Source organism: Saccostrea echinata, unplaced genomic scaffold, assembly GCF_033153115.1.
Source record: "Saccostrea echinata isolate AGI-Se365-2 ecotype Australia unplaced genomic scaffold, CSIRO_AGI_Sech_v1 ptg000025l, whole genome shotgun sequence".
Classification (NCBI taxonomy): Eukaryota; Metazoa; Mollusca; class Bivalvia; order Ostreida; family Ostreidae; genus Saccostrea; species Saccostrea echinata.
Window position 1 is genome coordinate 17,253,272 of NW_026889774.1, and position 22,787 is coordinate 17,276,058.

A 22,787-nucleotide genomic window follows, 5' to 3' on the forward strand; every position below is an offset into this window, starting at 1 on the left:
TTATATATTTTTCTCTCTAAAGTTAATTTTTATCCAAAAAGAATCCATAAAGGCTTGAAAGATAAAAAAATGAAAATTTTAAAAATTTTGAAATGACCTTGACCTTTAACCTTTTCCGCATATTGAAGGTCAAAGGTCATGAATCACATTGCAATTGGTCTCATGCTTCCACGACTTTTAGTTTTAAAGTTACAAGGTTTAATAGTAAGCGCAAAGACGTTAAAGGGTGATAACTCATATAAGGGGTCATCGGATCCTTTTGCACTGAATAGATTGAAGTTGTGTCTAAAGACCCTGAAGACATTAGTGAAGGTTTGATGTCTCTACAATCTACGGTTTCAGAGGAGTAGCGATAACAATGTTTTTCGCACAAGGGGCAATAACTTTCAAAGGGTTAAGCTTAGGGGACAAGAATGATATCTTTGAAATAGATTTAAGAGTACATATTAATGATGCAAAGATATTTAGGATATGTTGAAAGACAAAAGATCTATAAAAAGAGCTTAATTTCTCATATTTTGAATGACCTTGACCTTTGACCTTTGCATATATTTGAAGGTCAAAGGTCAATGAATCTTATGCAGTTGGTCCCATCTCTCTACAACTTATTGTTTTGAAAATTTTTAATTATTCGTAAGTTTCATAAACTTTCAGGGGCAATAACTCATAAAAGGGGTTGACGAATACTTTCGCAATGAAAAGACTGAAGAGTCCCCTCAATTAGTCGAAGACATTGGTGAAGGTTCCGTTCCTCTACGGTTTATGGTTTCGAAGGAGTAGCGATAACAAGCTATTCTTGCGAAAGGGGCAATAACTTCGTAGGAGGTCATAGGTCAAACACGGGGGGTCGTTTTTCGGAATAACTTTTGATATCCAGTATCATGACCTATAAAGTTTTTCGATAAGTCTTGCAGTTTCAAAAGTCCGGGAAGAAAAATAATAATAACTAGTAGACTAATTGTTCTCGAACAATTAGAGGTCTTTCCACCTTCTTTAGATTTCTTTAATTTTTATATTTTACTCTGTAAAGTTAATTTTTATACAAAAAGAATCCAGAAATGGCTTGAAAATAGAAAAAAATGAAAATTTTGAAATGACCTTGACCTTTGACCTTTACCACACATTAAAGGTCAAAGGTCAAGAATCACATTGCAATTAGTTTCATGCTTCTAGGACTTATACTTTTAAAGTTATAAGGCCTACTATTAAGCGCAAAGCCGTTAAAGGGCGATAACTCATATAAAGGGTCATCAGATCCTTTCGCACTGAATAGATTGAAGTTGTGTCTAAAGACCCTGAAGACATTAGTGAAGGTTTGATGTCTCTACGGTCTACGGTTTCAGAGGAGTAGCGATAACAAGGTTTTTTGCACAAGGGGCAATAACTTTCAAAGGGGTTAAGCTTAGGGGACAAGAATGAAATCTTTGAAATAGTTTTAGAAGGACATATTAAAGATGCAAAGGCATATAGTATATGTTGAAAGACAAGAGAGTTATTAATATCTCATAGTTTGAATGACCTTGACCTTTGACCTTGACATAAATTTCAAGGTCAAATGTCAAAGAATTCAATGCAGTTGGTTTCATGTCTCTACGACTTATGGTTTTGAAAATTTTTAATTTTTCATGAATATCAAAAACTTTCAGGGGCAATAACTCATTGAAGTGGTCAACGAATTCTTTCGCAATGAATAGATTGAAGAATCCCCTCAATTAGTCAAAGACATTGGTGAAGGTTTCGTACCTCTACGGTTTACGGTTTCGAAGGAGTAGCGATAACAAGCTATTCTTGCGAAAGGGGCAATAACTTCGTAAGAGGTCAAAGTTCAAACATGGGGGGTCGTTTTTCGGAATAACTTTTAATATCCAGTATCATGAACTATAAAGTTTTTCGATAAGTCTTGCGGTTTCAAAAGTCCGGGAAGAAAAATAATAATAATAATAATAAACATAAGCATTTCAAGAGGTCTTTCCACAGAAAGGTGGAAAGACCTAAAAAAAAAAAAAAAAAATTTGCTCCTCCAGCAGGGTTCGAACCCAAAACCCTTGGATTGAAAGGCAGGTGCGCTAACCATTCGGCCACGCATTCTGATATCATTCGTAAGTTAATTGTTTAAGACTATAGAAGAAATGCAAGCGTATTTTTAGAATCGGTAGGGGAAGAAAGAAGTTCCGTAAAAGGAAATAGTTCCTGAATTTGCAAGCAGTATATAAAATAATAAGGAACGGGCTGCGTGAGAAAACGTTAACACTGTTCCCTAATGAATATGTATTACTGGACTGTAGCCCGATTCATCGATATTGTGAGCATGCTGAATTTTTTGTAAATAGCTTTGTTGTAAGCTTAAAAGATCGGGTTCGGATTGTTACATTTCTGTCTGAATATCCTGAAATAAATATGAAACATTTAAATAAGCATTTCTTTGAGTTAAATTAAATATGTGTAGCACAAATTAAACTCCCAACATGCATTTTTAGAAGGGAAACACGACAATGAAAGCGAGAATTGTTTTTTTATATACCGAAAATCGCTATTTCTGGAAACTGATTAATTCTAAATAAAAATCAAATAAATTCCAAATGTAAAAGAAAGAGAGAATGCTTGGTATTAAAATGTCGTATCATATCAGGAGAATTAAATGCTACTAACGACATCTGAAGAAATAGCCGATAAAAGGTTTAGATCATTTCTTCGTTCACCTGCACTTAAATTTCCAACACAACAGAACTTGTAGTTTTTGCCGTGAAACTTCATGACTTCTACAAACTTATAAGACTCACCGTAAAACTCTCCTGAAAGTTTTTCTGAAGTCTATACTACATTTGTACCAAATTTGGTGTCGATCCGAGGTCTGGTTTGAATTCTAGAGTAATATTCTACATTGTTGTTGATGTGATTTTTTTTTTTTAAGAAAGGGGGGGGGGGTTTGAATTACTTATTTTATTCCTCTTTTAAACAGAGAATTGTAACTACTTCCACATCCTTAAGCCTTATTGTGACCTTTGAGTCAAGGTCAAAGGTCAAGGTCAAAGGTCAAGGTCCTAACAAAAAAAAAAAAAAAAAAAAAAAAAAAAAAAATCTTTACTTTCTGTGTTTTTACCTGATACTGGAGCTGGATGCATGTCCTAACTTTTCCGTTTAAAGCAATGTCAAGGTCAAAGGTCAAGGTCAAAGTTCAAGGTCATTTAGTGAATTGCTATATTTTACACATATATAAGGGATTTCTTATGTTTTTAAATGACCTTGACCTTTGACCTTGACCTATATTTCAAGGTCAAAGGTCAAATATGCCGATGTAGTTAGTCCCATGTCTCTAGGATACACCGTTTTAAAAAAAAGTTCAGTAAATGTAAGCAGCAAAAACTTTCAGGGACAGTAACTCATAGAAGGGGCCGAAGAACCCTTTCGCACTGTATAGATTGAAGAGTGTACTAAATGAGTCGAAGACACTGATGAAGGTTTGGAATGTCTACGGTTTACGGTTTCGGAGGAGTAGCGATAACAAGGTTTTATTGCGAAAGGGATGACAACTTTTGAATGGGTCAAGCTTGGGGGACAAGAATGAAATTTTTATAATACTTTTAGAAGGACATATTAAATATGCAAAGATATATAGTATATGTTGAAAGACAAAAGAGCTATAAAAAGAGCTAATTTTCTTATATTTTGAATGACCTTGACCTTTGACCTTGACCTTAAGTTCAAGGTCTAAGGTCAAAGAATCTTATGCAGTTGGTCCCATGTCTTTACGACTTGTCGTTTAGAAAAGTTTTTCATTATTCGTAAACATGAGAAACGTCCAGGGGCAATAACTCATAAAAGGGGTCGACGAATTCTTTCGCAGTGAAACCTTGAAGCGAGTACTCAGTTAGTCGAAGACATTGGTTAAGGTTTCGTACCTCTGCGGTTTATGATTTCGAAGGAGTAGCGATAACAAGGTTATTCGTTTAAAGGGCAAGAACTCCGAAAGGGGTCATAGGTCATACTCGTTGGGTAGTTTTTCGAAATAACTTTTGATGTCGAGTATCATGAACTATAAAGTTCTTCGAAAAGTCTTTCGGTTCAAAAGGCGGTAACGGAAAAATAATAATAATAATAATAAACATAAGCATTTCAATAGGTCTTTCCACAGAAAGGTGGAAAGACCTAATAAAACACTAGGAGACTAATTGTTCAGAGAACAATTAGAGGCCTTTCCACCTTTTTAAGTGTTTCCGTGTCATTTGGGTTGAGAAAAAGTAGAAAAATGCAAAAAATGAAAAAAAATGAAAAAAAAAAAAAAAAAAAAAAAAAAAAAATTTGCTCCTCCAGCAGGGTTCGAACCCAAAACCCTTGGATTGAAAGGCAGGTGCGCTAACCATTCGGCCACGCATTCTGATATCATTCGTAAGTTAATTGTTTAAGACTATAGAAGAAATGCAAGCGTATTTTTAGAATCGGTAGGGGAAGAAAGAAGTTCCGTAAAAGGAAATAGTTCCTGAATTTGCAAGCAGTATATAAAATAATAAGGAACGGGCTGCGTGAGAAAACGTTAACACTGTTCCCTAATGAATATGTATTACTGGACTGTAGCCCGATTCATCGATATTGTGAGCATGCTGAATTTTTTGTAAATAGCTTTGTTGTAAGCTTAAAAGATCGGGTTCGGATTGTTACATTTCTGTCTGAATATCCTGAAATAAATATGAAACATTTAAATAAGCATTTCTTTGAGTTAAATTAAATATGTGTAGCACAAATTAAACTCCCAACATGCATTTTTAGAAGGGAAACACGACAATGAAAGCGAGAATTGTTTTTTTATATACCGAAAATCGCTATTTCTGGAAACTGATTAATTCTAAATAAAAATCAAATAAATTCCAAATGTAAAAGAAAGAGAGAATGCTTGGTATTAAAATGTCGTATCATATCAGGAGAATTAAATGCTACTAACGACATCTGAAGAAATAGCCGATAAAAGGTTTAGATCATTTCTTCGTTCACCTGCACTTAAATTTCCAACACAACAGAACTTGTAGTTTTTGCCGTGAAACTTCATGACTTCTACAAACTTATAAGACTCACCGTAAAACTCTCCTGAAAGTTTTTCTGAAGTCTATACTACATTTGTACCAAATTTGGTGTCGATCCGAGGTCTGGTTTGAATTCTAGAGTAATATTCTACATTGTTGTTGATGTGATTTTTTTTTTTTAAGAAAGGGGGGGGGGTTTGAATTACTTATTTTATTCCTCTTTTAAACAGAGAATTGTAACTACTTCCACATCCTTAAGCCTTATTGTGACCTTTGAGTCAAGGTCAAAGGTCAAGGTCAAAGGTCAAGGTCCTAACAAAAAAAAAAAAAAAAAAAAAAAAAAAAAAAAATCTTTACTTTCTGTGTTTTTACCTGATACTGGAGCTGGATGCATGTCCTAACTTTTCCGTTTAAAGCAATGTCAAGGTCAAAGGTCAAGGTCAAAGTTCAAGGTCATTTAGTGAATTGCTATATTTTACACATATATAAGGGATTTCTTATGTTTTTAAATGACCTTGACCTTTGACCTTGACCTATATTTCAAGGTCAAAGGTCAAATATGCCGATGTAGTTAGTCCCATGTCTCTAGGATACACCGTTTTAAAAAAAAGTTCAGTAAATGTAAGCAGCAAAAACTTTCAGGGACAGTAACTCATAGAAGGGGCCGAAGAACCCTTTCGCACTGTATAGATTGAAGAGTGTACTAAATGAGTCGAAGACACTGATGAAGGTTTGGAATGTCTACGGTTTACGGTTTCGGAGGAGTAGCGATAACAAGGTTTTATTGCGAAAGGGATGACAACTTTTGAATGGGTCAAGCTTGGGGGACAAGAATGAAATTTTTATAATACTTTTAGAAGGACATATTAAATATGCAAAGATATATAGTATATGTTGAAAGACAAAAGAGCTATAAAAAGAGCTAATTTTCTTATATTTTGAATGACCTTGACCTTTGACCTTGACCTTAAGTTCAAGGTCTAAGGTCAAAGAATCTTATGCAGTTGGTCCCATGTCTTTACGACTTGTCGTTTAGAAAAGTTTTTCATTATTCGTAAACATGAGAAACGTCCAGGGGCAATAACTCATAAAAGGGGTCGACGAATTCTTTCGCAGTGAAACCTTGAAGCGAGTACTCAGTTAGTCGAAGACATTGGTTAAGGTTTCGTACCTCTGCGGTTTATGATTTCGAAGGAGTAGCGATAACAAGGTTATTCGTTTAAAGGGCAAGAACTCCGAAAGGGGTCATAGGTCATACTCGTTGGGTAGTTTTTCGAAATAACTTTTGATGTCGAGTATCATGAACTATAAAGTTCTTCGAAAAGTCTTTCGGTTCAAAAGGCGGTAACGGAAAAATAATAATAATAATAATAAACATAAGCATTTCAATAGGTCTTTCCACAGAAAGGTGGAAAGACCTAACTAGTAGACTAATTGTTCTCGAACAATTAGAGGTCTTTCCACCTTCTTTAAATTTCATATATTCTTCACATTTAACTCTCTACTGCTTATTTTTATACAAAAGAAACCAGAAATGGCTTGAGAGATGGAAAAAATGAAAATTTTAAAATTTTTTGAAATGACCTTGACCTTTGACCTTGAACAAATATTCAAAGTCAAAGGTCAAGGGTCACATTGCACTTGACCCCATACTTCTACGACTTTCAGTTTCAAAGTTATAAGATTTAATAGTAAGTGCAAAGACGTTAAAGGGCAATAACTCATATAAGGGGTCATCGGATACTTTCGCACTAAATAGATTGAAGTTGTGTCTAAAGACCCTGAAGACATTAGTGAAGGTTTTGTGTCTCTACAGTTTACGGTTTCGGAGGAGTAGCGATAACAAGTTTTTCAGTAAAAGGGGCAATAACTTTTAAAGGGGTAAATTTCTGGGGACTAGTATGAAATCTTTGAAATAGTTTTAAGAGGACATATTAATGATGCAAAGATATTTAATATATATTGAAAGACAAAAGAGATATAAAAAGAGCCTAATTTCTCATATTTTCAATGACCTTGACCTTTGACCTTTGCATATATTTTAAGGTCAAAGGTCAATGAATCTTATGCAGTTGGTCCCATGTCTCTACGACTTATCGTTTTGAAAATTTTTAATTATTCGTAAACATCAAAAACTTTCAGGGGCAATAACTCATAAAAGGGGTTGACGAATACTTTCGCAATGAAAAGACTGAAGAGTCCCCTCAATTAGTCGAAGACATTGGTGAAGGTTCCGTTCCTCTACGGTTTATGGTTTCGAAGGAGTAGCGATAACAAGCTATTCTTGCGAAAAGGGCAATAACTTCGTAGGAGGTCATAGGTCAAACACGGGGGGTCGTTTTTCGGAATAACTTTTGATATCCAGTATCATGACCTATAAAGTTTTTCGATAAGTCTTGCAGTTTCAAAAGTCCGGGAAGAAAAATAATAATAATAATAATAATAATAATAATAAACATAAGCATTTCAAGAGGTCTTTCCACAGAAAGGTGGAAAGACCTAATAATAATAATAATAATAATAAACATAAGCATTTCAAGAGGTCTTTCCACAGAAAGGTGGAAAGACCTAATAATAATAAACAGAAGAAAATCAATAGGTCTTTCCACAGAAAGGTGGAAAGACCTAATAAACAGAACAATTTCAATAGGACTTTCCACAGAAAGGTGGAAAGCCCTAATAAGATGAAAGAGACATCAAAAGCACTGACTTTTTCATGTTTTGAATGACCTTGACCTTTGACCTTGACCTAAATTTCAAGGTCAAAGTCCCTAAAGTAGTCGAAGACACTGTCGAAGTTTCCGCATCTCTACGGTCAATGGTTTCGGAGGAGTAGCCATAACAAGGTTTTTCGCACAAGGGGCAAGAACTTTTTAATGCGTCAGGCTTAGGGGTTGAAAAGTGAAATCTGAAAATAGTTTTAAAAGGACATATGATGTATTTAATGTTATGATATATATGTTGTAAGACAAAAGAGATATAAAAGGAGCTATATTTCTCATATTTAGAGTGACCTTGACCTTTGACCTTGAACAGATTTTGAAGGTCAGATGAAGGAGAATCCAATGCAGTTGGTTTCGTGTCTCTACGATTAATCGTTTAAATTTTTTTCATTATTCGTGAGGAACAAAAACTTTCAGGGGGCAATAACTCTTCAAAGTGCTCGATCTATCATTTCGCAATACCAAGATTGAAAAGTCTTCTCAAGTAGTCGAAGACATCGGTGAAGGTTTCGTAACTCTAGGGTTTACGGTTTCGGAGGAGTAGCGATAAGAAGCAATTCTTGCGAAAGGGGCAATAACTACGAAAGGGGTCATAGGTTATATGCGTTGGGTCAAATTTGTTTATAACTTTTTATGACCTTTACGATGAAGAAGAAATCTTTTCGATGAACCTCGAAACAAAAAATCAGCGGAAGAAAAATAATAATAATAAACAGAAGAAAATCAATAGGTCTTTCCACAGAAAGGTGGAAAGACCTAATAAAACACTAGTAGACTAATTGTTCACAGAACAATTAGAGGTCTTTCCACCTTTTTAAGTGTTTCTATGTAATTTGGGCTGTAAAAAAAGAAGAAAACTGAAAAAAAAAAAAAAAAAAAAAAAAAAAAATTGTTCTTCCAGCAGGGATCGAACTCGAAACCCTTAGCTTGAAAGGCAGGCGCGCTAACCACTACGCCACCAATTCCGATGAAGATGTATGCAGTAAACTACCTATTTAAGAATAAAAAATTGTTGTACAATGTAGTTATCGGAATTGAATAGTTTTGAGAAACATGTTTCCATATCATTTGGCTTTCAAAAGAACAGAAGAAAGAAAGAAAGAAGAAGAAAAAGAAGAAAAAAGCAAGAAAATAAATAAAAAATCAAAATTTGTATTTTGCTGTACATTTATTGTCGGGCTCGTTTCTCTGTAGAGTTCAAAAGGTCTTTGCGCATCTCCAAAAAAAGATGGTTTTTTTTTTTTTTTTTTTTTTTTTTTTTTTTTTGCGATTTAGGGGCCAATTTTTCTCTCTTTCCCCTTCTCTCTTCCTTTTTCTTCTCTCTTCCTTTCTCTCTCTCTCTCTCCTTTTTTCTTTTTGCTTCCGTGTTGATGGCATTTGTTTACATAGTTACCATGGAAGTACAATGCATGCATGAAATGTGTTTTACTGTGCATATCGTAATTCTATTTTTGTGCACTGTGCATTCGAAGGTTTAATTTGAGGTGTTAAATGTTCTGATTTAGTTAAACTACTTAGTAAAGTGCCGATGAAATAAATCGGACTCGAGGCTAATGGTATGTAGGTCGTCATATAGGAAAACATGGACTGGACTCAAAGCGACCTGACTGCGGATCCTAAGATTGTTGCAGGCTCAGTAAGAAGATTCCTGAATGAAACAAGCTTCCATGTGGGTTATATTAAATGCAGCTATGATAAATAAAATGATCTACATGCATTTTAAGAAGAAAACAAGATAATTAAAGCGTGGAATAGTTTATTTCATACATTTATATTGGTTTAACCCCCCCCCCTTTCATATATTCTGTATTTCTCGTATTTTTGATGACCTTGACCTTTGACCTTGACCTAAATTTCAAGGTCAAAGTCTCTAAAGTAGTCGAAGACACTGTCGAAGGTTTCGCATCTCTACGGTCAATGGTTTCGGAGGAGTAGCGATAACAAGGTTTTTCACACAAGGGGCAAGAACTTTTTAATGCGTCAGGCTTAGGGGTTGAAAAGTGAAATCTGAAAATAGTTTTAAAAGGACATATGATGTATTTAATGTTATGTAATATATGTTGTAAGACAAAAGAGATAGAAAAAGAGCTATATTTCTCATATTTAGAGTGACCTTGACCTTTGACCTTGAACAGATTTTGAAGGTCAGATGATGAAGAATCCAATGCAGTTGGTTTTGTGTCTCTACGATTAATCGTTTAAATTTTTTTCATTATTCGTGAGGAACAAAAACTTTCAGGGGGCAATAACTCTTCAAAGTGCTCGATCTATCATTTCGCAATACCAAGATTGAAAAGTCTTCTCAAGTAGTCGAAGACTTCGGTGAAGGTTTCGTAACTCTGGGGTTTACGGTTTCGGAGGAGTAGCGATAACAAGGATTTATTGCGAAAGGGGTTATAACTCCTCGAGGGTTCAAAGTTCATATACGCAGGGTCAACTGCAAAAATCTTTCACCAAGTACATTCTTATGGACCATGAATCTTTTCGATAAATCTTGAAACTCAAAAACACGCGGCGGAAAAAAAATAATAATAATAAACAGAACAATTTCAATAGGACTTTCCACAGAAAGGTGGAAAGCCCTAATAATAATAATAAACAGAAGCATTTCAAGAGGTCTTTCCACAGAAAGGTGGAAAGACCTAATAATAATAATAATAAACAGAAGCATTTCAAGAGGTCTTTCCACAGAAAGGTGGAAAGACCTAATAAACATAAGCATTTCAATAGGTCTTTCCACAGAAAGGTGGAAAGACCAATAAAGCACTAGGAGACTAATTGTTCAGAGAACAATTAGAGGCCTTTCCACCTTTTTAAGTGTTTCCGTGTCATTTGGGTTGAAAAAAAGAAGAAAAATGAAAAAAAAAAAAAAAAAAAAAAAATTGCTCCTCCAGCAGGGATCGAACCCAAAACCCTTGGATTGAAAGGCAGGTGCGCTAACCATTAGGCCATGCATTCCGATGAAGATGGAGGTAGTAAATATATTGTTTAGGAATAAATAGGAATCTAAAAGCACTTGGCGATTTGTTTGTTATGGAATGTAGTAATCAGTATTAGATAGTTTTGAGAAACACGATTGGTGTATAATACGAATGCAGATTTTCGGTTTAAAAAAATTATTTGAGTTGGTGTATAATTTGAATGCATTGAGTTAATCATTTAGAGCCTATGATGCATTAGTACTGCAGTGCCGTGACTTTGTTTACAAATATATGAAAATATCGGATCGGGTTCGGATATGACTGAATATCCTGAAATACTAGGTAAGATTGAAATAAGCATCTCTGTGTGGACTGAATTAAATGTAAGTAGCATAAATTAAAATCTCAGATATGCATTTTAGATAGAAAAAGGTGTCAATGAGAGCGTGAAAATTTATTTGCTCTGAAAAATCGCTGTTTTCGACATTCATTCGATTAATATTAATTCTAAATAAAATTGAAATAAATTCCACATACTAAATAAATCAAGAATGCTTGGTATTAAAATATCATATCATATCAAGAGAATCGACTGCTATTCATAACAACTGAAGAAATAACCGATAAAAGCTTCAATTCATTTTTATGTTCATCGGCACCTAAATTTCAGATACGAGAAAAAATGTAGTGTTTGCCGTTAACATTCATAATTTCTATATACTTCAGAGATTCAGCGTAAAACTTTCAGGAAAGTTTCTTTCAGGTCTGTTCTGCAGTTCCCCCGAAATTTTATGTCGATCCAAGGTGTTGTACGAGTTTTTGAGAAATATTCTACGTTGCTATTGGTTTGATTTTTTTTTTTTTTTTTTTTTTTTTTTTTTTTGAGAAGAGGAGTAATTTAATTACTGATTCTGACCTTTTGGTCAAAGGCCAAGGTCATCAAAGTTCAAGGTCAAAGGTCAAAGTTCAAGGTCAAGGTCATTTAGTTGATTGTTACATTTTTACATACATATAAGGAATTTCTTATGGTTTTAAATGACCTTGACCTTTGACCTTGACCTTCATTTCAAGGTCAAAGGTCAAACATGCCCATGCAGTTGGTCCCATGTCTCTAGGATAGACCCTTTGAAAAAAAGCTCATTAAATGTAAGCAGCGAAAACTTTCAGGGACATTAACTCATACAAGGGGCCGAAGTATCCTTTCGCACTTCATAGATTGAAGAGTGTACTAAATGAGTCGAAGACACTGATGAAGGTTTGGAATCTCTACGGTTTACGGTTTCGGAGGAGTAGCGATAACAAGGTTTTATTGCGAAAGGGGTGACAACTTTTGAATGGGTCAAGCTTGGGGGACAAGAATGAAATCCTTAAAATAGTTTTAGAAGGACATATTATAGATGCAAAGGTATTCAGTATATGTCGAAAGACAAAAGAGATATTTAAAAAGCTAATTTTCTCATATTTTGAATGACCTTGACCTTTGACCTCTATATAAATTTCAAGGTCAAATGTCAAAGAATTTAATGCAGTTGGTCCCATGTCTTTACGACTTGTCGTTTTGAAAAATATTTCATTATTCGTAAACATCGAAAACTCTCAGGGGCGATAACTTAATAAAGGGCTCCACAAATCATTTCACAATGAAAGATTGAAAAGTCCTCTCAAGTAGTCGAAAACATTGGTAACGATTTCGTACCTCTGGGGTTTATGGTTTCGAAGGAGTAGCGATAACAAGGTTTTTCGTTCAAAGGGCAAGAACTCCGAAAGGGGTCGTAGGTCATGCTCGTTGGGTAGTTTTTCGAAATAACTTTTGATGTCGAGTATCATGAACTATAAAGTTCTTCGAAAAGTCTTTCGGTTCAAAAGGCGGTAACGGAAAAATAATAATAATAATAATAAACATAAGCATTTCAATAGGTCTTTCCACAGAAAGGTGGAAAGACCTAATAAGCATTTCAAGAGGTCTTTCCACAGAAAGGTGGAAAGACCTAAAAAGAGAAAAGGAGAGAGAGAAAAAAAGCTCGTTTAACCATGGCACACATAAATTTAACCATGGCGGGCCGCCATGGTAAACCCCTTTGTGGAGAACCCTGGCCAATGTTTACATAGTTACCATGGAAGTACAATACATGACATGTGTTTTAGTGTGCATATCGTAGTTCTATTTTTGTGCATTATGCATTCAAAGGTTTAATTTGAGGTGTTAAATGTTCTGATTTACTAAAACTACTTAGAAAAGTTGCCGATGAAATAAATCGGACTCGAGGCTAATGGTATGTACTATGTAGTTCATCATATGGGAAAACATAGATTGGACTCGAAGCGGCCTGACTGCGGATCCTAAGATTGTTGCAGGTTCAGTAAGAAGATTCCTGAATGAAACAAGCTTCCATGTGGGTTATATTAAATGCAGCTATGATAAATAAAATGTTCTACACACATTTTAAGAAGAAAACAAGATAATGAAAGCTTGGAATAGTTTATTTCATACATTTATATTGGTTTAACCCCCCCCCCTCTTTCATATATTCTGTATTTCTCATATTTTGGATGACCTTGAACTTTGACCTAAATATCAAGAACAAAAATGCAAGAATCCATTTCAGTTAGTCCTATGTCTCTACGTCTATGTGTTAAAATTTTTTTCAAGTCTACGTAAACAGCAAAAAAACTTCAGGGGCAATAACTCGTATAAGGCTTCGATGAATCCTTTCACAATGATAGATTGAAAAGCCCTCTCAATTAGTGGAAAACATTGGTGAAGGTTCTGTATCTCTACTGTTTGTGGTTTCAGAGGAGTAGTGATAACAAGCTTTTCTTGCGAAAGGGGCAATAACTTCATTAAATGTCATCGATCGAAGTCGTTGGGTCAAATCTGAAAATCATTTAAGTAGTCGACTAATATGAAAGATGCGTCTCTTCGATAAGTTGCGAAACAAAAAATCAGCGGAAGAAAAATAATAAGAAGAAGAATAATAATAATAAACAGAAGAAAATCAATAGGACTTTCCACAGAAGGTGGAAAGCCCTAACTAGTAGACTAATTGTTCACAGAACAATTAGAGGTCTTTCCACCTTCTTTTTCTTTTTAAAAAGATTTCTTTAATATTTACCTTTTTATAGTTAAATTTCGAATAAAAAGAAATCTGCAAATGGCTTCAAAGTTTAGAAAAATGAAAATTTTCAAAAATTTAAGCAACCTTGACCTTTGACCTTTAACAAATATTTAAGGTCAAAAGTCAAGGGTAACAGTGCAATTGGTCTCATGCTTCTACGACTTTTAGTTTTTAAGTTACAAGGTTTAGTAGTATGTGCAAAGATGTTAAAGGGCGATAACTCATATAAGGGGTCATCGGATCCTTTCACACTAATAAAATGAAGTTGTGTCTAAGGACCCTGAAGACTTTAGTGAAGGTTTCGTGTCTCTGCAGTTTACGGTTTCGGAGGAGTAGTGATAACAGGGTTTTAAGTGAAAGGGGCAATAACTTTTAAAAGAGTACATCTTAGGGGACAAGTATGAAATCTTTGAAATAGTTTTAAGAGGACATATTAAATATTTAGTATATGTTGAAAGACAAAAGAGATATTAAAAGAGCTTAATATCTCATATTTTGTATGACCTTGTCCTTTGACCTTGACAAAAATTTCAAGGTCTGAGGTCAAAGAATCTTATGCAGTTTGTTTCATCTCCATACGACTTATCGTTTTGAAAATTTTGAATTATTTGTAAAAACCAAAAACTTTCAGGGGCAATAACTCATAAAATGGGTCGACGAATACTTTCGCAATGATACATTGAAGCCAGTACTCAATTAGTCAAAGACGTTGGTGAAAGTTTCGTACCTCTGCGGTTTACGGTTTAGAAGGAACAAGGTTCTTTGTACAAGGGGCAAGAACTCCGAAAGGGGTCATAGGACATACTCTTTGGGTAGTTTTTCGAAATAACTTTTGATGTCGAGTATCATGAACTATAAAGTTTTTTGATACGTCCTTTGGTTCAAACGGCCATAACAGAAAAATAATAATAAACATAAGCATTTCAAGAGGTCTTTCCACGGAAAGTGGAAAGACCTAACTAGTAGACTAATTGTTCTCGAACAATTAGAGGTCTTTCAACCTTCTTTAAATTTCATATATTCTTCATATTTAACTCTCTACTGTTTATTTTTATACAAAAGAAACCAGAAATGGCTTGAGAGATGGAAAAAATGAATATTTTAAAAAAATTTGAAATGACCTTGGCCTTTGACCTTGAACAAATATTCAAGGTCAAAGGTCAAGGGTCACATTGCACTTAACCCCATTCTTCTACGACTCTTAGTTTTAAAGTTATAATGTTTATTAGTAAGCGCAAAGACGTTAAAGGGCGATAACTCATATAAGGGGTCACTGGATACTTTCGCACTGAATAAATTGAAGTTGTGTCTTAAGACCCTGAATACATTAGTGAAGGTTTCGTGTCTCTGTGGTTTACGGTTTCAGAGGAGTAGGGATAACAAGGTTTTTTGCACAAGGGGCAATAACTTTTAAAAGGGTTAAGCTTAGGGGACAAGATTGAAATTTTTGAAATAGTTTTAAAAGTACATATTAAAGATGTACAGTATATGTTGAAAGACAAAAGAGCTTTAAAAAGAGTTTTATTTCTCATATTTTTGAATGACCTTGACCTTTGACCTTGACATGAACTTCATGGTCTAGGGTTAAAAAATCTAATGCAGTTGGTTTCATGTCTTTACGACTTATCGTTTTGAAAATTTTTCATTATTTGTAAACTTCAAAAACTTTCAGAGGCAATAACTCATAAAAGGGCTCAACGAATCCTTTCATAATGAATAGATTGAAGAGTCTTCTCAATTAGTCGAAGACATTGGTGAAGGTTTCATACCTCTATGGTTTATGGTTTCAGAGGAGTAGCGATAACAAGATTTCTAGCGAAAGGGGCAATAACTGCATCTAAGAACCTCATATCAAGCTGACTCAGAAGTAGGTTATGGTGACCTACTTTTTCAATTTTGTGGCCATTCTTTTTCAGAATGATTTAGAGGCATATTTTGAACAATTGATCATCAAACTTTGTCAGTTGATGCATCTTGAGTCTTCCTAGTACATCAACTAAAAAGTAGGTCATCTTGACCTACTTTTTGAATTTAATGGCTAATCTTTTTCAAAACATTTAAAGGTCATTTATTCAAATACTGAGAGGTTTAGAATCATTAAATTTTGTAAGATGATGCATCTTGGGGCCATATAACATATTTATTAAAAAGTAGGTCACAATGACCTACTTTTTGAACTTTCAAAGGGTTTTAGAGGCATATTTTGGACATTTTAAGGCCTATGATCATAAAACTTTGTAAGTTGATGCATTTTGGGTCCTCATAAAACGTCAACTGAAAAGTAGGTCACTGTGACCTACTTTTGAAACTTTATGGCTATTAATATTTTGGGTACTATTTGGCTTAGAATCATCAAACTTTGTCAGTTTTATGCATCTTGGGACCTCGGAGTAAGTTGACTGAAAAGTAGGTCACCATGACCTACTTTTGAAATTTTATTGCTTTAGTGAAATATTTTGAGGTACAAATTGGCTTAGAATCACCAAACTTTGTCAGTTGATATCATCTTGCGTCGGCAGAGTTAGTTGACTAAAAAGTAGGTCACTGTGACCTATTTTTGAAGTTTTATGGCTTTATCTAAATATATCAGGTACAAATTGGCTTAGAATCATCAAACTTTATCAGTTGATGCATCTTTGGTCCTCGGAGTATGTCGACTTAAATGTAGCTAAACTTTGACATCTCAAATACGGATATCTCGAATACCCCGGATATGTCGAAGTAAGGCCGCAGTCCTGACGAAATTTGCTATATAAATGATTAAGATAAACCTCTCTATGTCGAACAAGGTAATGTCTGATGCCCCAGTTATCTCAAAGTAAAATTGTGTACCCATTTATTTAAATCATATGCATCATCTCAAAGTCAGGATAATTTTCTGCTCTGATGATCAAGTCCGTTAGGTAAACTAAATTGATAACAGCCACCTGTCTGTCATGCATGGGTTACCTGTGTTCCTGTGATCAACAGATAATAGAGTGACAATTATATTAGGTGTATGTATGGCTTACCTTGATTTTAATTATGCAAGCCAAAGATTGTGTGTATTAGTCTTATGCATATGCGTGGATGACGTTAATTGTTTTGTGGCTGGGGTACGTTTATCTTTTTTTTTTTTTTTTTTTTTAAATTTGAAAAAAGAGACATATCAAGTAACATGCTGAAATTTTTTCTCACATTCTCTCACACATTCACACTTCCCCTTCTGACTTTAAACAGGAATGAAATAAAAGAAAATTATTATCAATGAGATACAAGTATTCCATTTGAAAAAATAATTATTGTTGGTGCTTTAATAAATGTTTATAACTCAAAAATATTAATCCATGGTGCCCATAAGTTTTCAAAATTGTTCATTTCAAATTTTTGAATTGATATGCATTTTTCTATTTTGTACTTGAGTTAAATAATGTAGCAGCCTATTAATCATAGGTATTTTGTTTTGCTTCAAGCAGGAAAATATACATTGCTTTGTGTAAAGAATAATGAAATTCATTACCCTGTTATGATAAAATAATGGAGTTTCACCAAAAATAATATTACACATGTTAAACCCAACTCTTTTAGAAGTTTTTGTAAAAATGTGCATACTAAGATTACTCCATAATGAAGAGATTTTTGTGCAATTCAAAAATATATGTTGTATTGTTTCTATATCTCCTGTTTACAAAAAGTACAGTGGTCGTCAGATAAAATATTTATTCTCTTCAAATAATATTTCACTGGAAGGATTCTATGAAGGATTTTATATTGTAACCATTGAACAGAAGTATCCATAGTTGTTCTAAAACAAACCTTGAAAACATCCTGAACACAAATATCAGATTCCGAAAACACTGACAGTTCCTGGTTCCATCTAAAAATTGATGAAGGAGTGACAAGGTTACTATTAAAATATTTGTAAATTATTTTTGTGCACTTCTCGTATACAATAATATTTTCAAAATAAAAAGGAATAAAAGGTGTACATTGTCTCTTAACAGATGATTTGTCTATAGACATTGTTTTTAAATACCTGGATATAGCACAGATAATACTGTTGTATTGCATAATGCAAACAATAAACAAAAGAAATCTATTTTCAAAGTCGATGAGAGTTAAAAAATTTCCTTCATTGTTTAAGAAATCACAAACACTTTTGACACCATTTTTATACCAGGTCTTTATAAACATTATTTTATTTCCCATTTTTATATTGGGATTATACCAGACAAGTAAATTCAGATACTTAGTTTTCATATATGAATTGTTATTGAGTGTCTTCATGTAAAATAGCCATGAATTAAACACATCTTTCCAAAAATCATTATTTTTTACAATCAAACAAGATACAAACTCTTCACCAAAATCAAAAAGTTTAGTCAATATGTCTTTATCATTATTGCCATGATTGCTTTTTGTTAATCTTTTAATTCAGGAGCACTTAAGAGAGATAATAAAGTTATTTATATCCAACATTTTTAATCCTCCTTGTAAAAAATCTTGAGTAATAATTTTTCTTTTTACTTAATCACATTTTGATTTCCATATAAACTCAAATATTTCTCTGTTCAATTATGACAAGGTTTCTTTACTTGGATTTGGTAAGGATATAAAAAGATGGTTAAGTTTTGGTAAAGTCAATGTTTTTAGCACCTTGACTCTTCCAATAGGAGTAAGAATTCTTCTTCTCCATTGTTGAATTAATGCTTATATTTTTGGTATTTGAACATTATAGTTAATATCAATAATTTTATCTAGTTCTACTGAAAAATTAATTCCAAGTAAATTGAAAGTTGTGCAATCACATTCAAGTTTCCAACAAGAATGGTGAAAAACTTGATTAGAGAATTTTTTTGAACCTATCCAAACAATTTTTGTTTTTGAGCTGTTAATTTTAAGTCCTGTGAACTTTGAGAAAAAATCAATTGTATCTAATGCTGCAAAAAGTGATCCAGGTGAACCATCAAGGGCAAGCCAGGTATCATCTGCATATTGAGATATTTTATGTTCTGTCTTGTTAATTACAATTCCTCTAATGCTTTGATTTTGTTTAATCATAATTGCAAGAATTTCCACACAAAGAAGAAACAGATATGGTGCTACAGGATCTCCCTGACGACATCCTTTTTGGATATTAAACTGTTCAGATAAAAATCCACATTGAAGAACAAATGCACAAAATTCTGTATTTAAAATTTTTACCCATTCAATAATGTTTTTACTGAATCCAAAAAATTCTAATACTTTATACACAAAGGTCCAGGATATTGAATCAAAAGCTTTTTCAAAATCTATTAGTACAAGCAACCCCGGTATATTTCTAGATTCAGTGTAAGCCATAAGATCATAAAGAAATCTGGTATTTTCACCTATGTATCTTCCTTTTAAAAATCCAAGCTGAGTATTTGATATAATATTGTCCAGGGTGGATCTTATTCTATAACTAATACAACCTGATATAAGTTTATATAACACATTTAAAAGTGTAATAGGCCACCAATTTTTCAGAAATTCTCTTGGCTTATCACCTTTTGATAAGCATGTAATTATCCCTAGTCTTTGAGAGATAGGGAGTTCTTTTTTCTGAAATACATCATTTATGACAGGTACTATAAAATGTTTCAAATCTGACCAAAAAAATTTTAAAAATTCAGCAGTGAAACCATCACTTCCCAGTGATTTATTGTTTTTCATATTTTTTAACACCTGTAAGACTTCATTTCCCAAAATATTTCCCTAAAGTGATTTGGCAACATGATTATTAAGTTTTGGAACCTCAGTAACTGTAATAATTTCTGCCAGATCTATATCGAGAAGTTCTGCATCTGCAGAAGTATACAGTGATTTGTAATACATCCTAATTATGTTCCCCAAACGGAGTTTGGGAACATATTGTTTTTACTCTGTTTCTTGTTATTAAGGTCTTCCGTTTCAGACGGAAGACCTTATAGTGATTCTACTGTTTATAAATTATTTTTTTTTTTTTTCCCGTTTTTTGTCCAAGCGATTTCTCAGAGATGGCTTGATGGATTTTCTTGAAACTTTCAGGGATTATGACAAATAAAATAAACTAAAAACATTTTTAAGGATTTTGCAAAATTCACTTCCGGTCGTCAGATATGTCCAATTTCCGTTTTTTCAAAAGAGATCATGTCCGGACGATATCTCAGAAACGGTAAAAGATTAAGACCTCAAACTTTCAGGGATTATAGATCATGACAAGTACGTTTGCAGAATATGTTTAAAACTGTCAGCCGTCACTTCCGGTCATCACAGGAGGAGCTCAAAGAAATCGAAAATTTCAACTTTTCTTATTTTAATTAAATCTTGCATCGCATTATTGCATCTGTGTAACAGTTTCGAAATATGTTAGTCCCACCAGAAACAGAAACGTCAACTTCCGGTTATAAGAGAAAAACTACATAATTTGAGTATTTTACTTTCCAATAAATATCGCTTATAGATGAAGTATTTGAAATGATTTTTAGATATGTTATTTAGACTGCAAATGTCTAGAGTAACGTCAAATATCTTGGTAAAATTCACTTCCGGTCGCATGTTTTACTGTCCGCAAAATAAGAACTTGTCAAAGTGAGATCTCAGAAACGGTAAGAGATTAAGACACCAAGCTTATATGAGTAATAGAACTTAATGAGTAGGCAAAACTATTTGGGTTAATAGCGTTAGCCGTCACTTCCGGTCGTTACAGGAAGTGATCAAAGAAATCGAAAATTTAAACTTTTCACTTTTGAAATAAAACTTGCATCATATAATTGAATCTCTTTCACAGTTTCTATATGTGTTGGTCTCACTGGAAACAAAAAACGACACTTTCCGGCTATAAGAGAGAAAATATGTTATTGGGATTTTTAACATTCCCAAAAATATCACTTATTCATAAAGTTTTTGAAATGATTTTTACATATGTTATTGAGACTGCAATTGTCTAGTGTGAAGTCAACCATCTTAGAAAAATGCACTTCCGATCGCGTGTTTTTCTGTCCTCAAGTTGAGATTTTGTTCACCTAAATGCTCAAAAACACTACATGACTGAAGTCAAAAACTTTCAGAACTTATAGTTAGTTACCAGTTTATCTACATCATGTAAAAATCGTACGTTGTCGTCACTTCCGGTCGTGACAGGAAGCGATGCAATAAAGTGAATTTTTAAAGTTTTTTTTTCTTTTTGCAGAAATGTTTGGCTAATGCAGATGTTAGATAGACCATGACCATGCAAATTATTTTATACATTTTATTCGTTTGGAGCCCTTTCGTTCATGAGGATGTTCATAAAGAAAACAGAAAAGTAATTCCGTTTGTTTTTATCTGTATCTACATATCTTTGGAAGTCTTGAGATAACTTTTGTTATTTTTTAGAGTAATCTTATTGAGATGTTTGTGAGGTTTTTTTTCAAAGAAGTCAAGAAAACGGAAGACCTGTTATTGCCTAGGCAATAAGTATCTAGTTAAGGTCTTCCGTTTCAGACGGAAGACCTTATAGTGATTCTACTGTTTATTAAGGTCTTCCGTCTTCAGCAGAAGACCTTCTTGTTATTCTTCGGTTTCTTTTCCACTGTTTTTCTTATTATTTTTTTTCTTACCGATTTTGTGCACGCGATTTCTCGAAAACGGTTCGTTCGATTTTCATGAAACTTTCAGGTCTGATAGAACATTAAAAAATCTTGATACATATTTTTTTATTTTGATGACGTCACTTCCGGTCCGAAGATTTTTGCGATTTAGTGATTTTTGGAGGGTCAGTTTGTCCGCAGGTTTTCTGAGAAAGCACTCATCACAGGAACGTGAAACTTTTAGCGAAGACAGAGCAACATACAGGTGACTCTCGATGGCTCGAACTCCGATCTCTCGAAGTGAACCTCCGGTCCCGTTTTTTTCCTCTATATAACTAAGCAAATTTACTCCCGATCTCTCGAACTCCCCATCTCTCAAAGTTCTCTATCTCTCGAACCAAGATCTGGGTCCCGTTACACATATTTGTTTTTTACTCTCTATCTCTCGAAGTTTTGATTGCGCATGTATACGAGCATGTCAATCAAGCGTAAAATTAATGCAGCTTGGACTTACCTGGATAACAGTGAATGCCTGGGGCTGGGATGGACGTGTTAATTGGGTGTTTACATAGATGACGCTACACCTGTGAATCGTCCGAGAGTTGATAGAATTAATTGGTTAACTGTTGAATTATAAACAAATCGTGTCACAACTTATTTTGACTGGACGGGACGATAATTTTGAGGAAATAATTTAGAGACGTGTCAGTAATTTTTCCATAGATTATGAACTTTAATATTATTAGAGTCTACACAATCCCAGTTTGGCAAACATTGCACAAGAAATCCTATCTCAAGAACTGAATACCGATTACAAACAATCTTGTGAAGGACCGATCAAGCCCGGGGGAGAGCCAATTAGACAATTGCTATTCAGGTTTCATGTAATCATGAAATGAGAACAAATAAATATTGAAACTTAAATTAATCATTTTATTTATTCAAAATACGATCATTGTTTTTGAAATTAAGTGAATTACCTGTAAAATATGAAAGAAAACGTGTAATGACATTATCAACATATACTTCCGGTATGTACAATAGTAGAGCAATGATGATCGGAACTGAAAATTCCGGATTTTATTCACTTTCTATCTCTCGAACCCCGCGATCTCTCGAACTTTTCTTTCGGTCCCTTGAACTTCGAGAGATCAAGAGTCACCTGTATGTAGATCTGTAATACGTAGTTAACTTTCACCGGAAGTGCCACACGTCGACGCTCGCTATGGCCTGAAAAAAGTCATATCGAGAGTTTCCAATTTTCGAACACTTTCTGTACGATATCCTTTTACTTGGAAATATTTTGTTAAAACATATATAACAAAATTTGTGCAGAATTACAAGATCTTTTAAATGCTATCTCGAAAAAAGGGCTGGCCCCTAAAATAAAGAATCTAAAGGGGCCAAAATATTTTTCCTGATATCTCAAAAAGTATTGAGAATTTGTAATACTTCAAAA

The 22,787-nt window shown here is 33.8% G+C and overlaps 1 protein-coding gene across 2 annotated transcripts in view; it reads left to right on the plus strand.

Annotated features, from left to right (window-relative positions):
- LOC133192068 (protein-associating with the carboxyl-terminal domain of ezrin-like) overlaps positions 1 to 22,787 on the plus strand; it is a 474,471-nt gene that overhangs the window by 421,585 nt on the left and 30,099 nt on the right. The gene's annotated exons all lie outside the window — the stretch shown is intronic.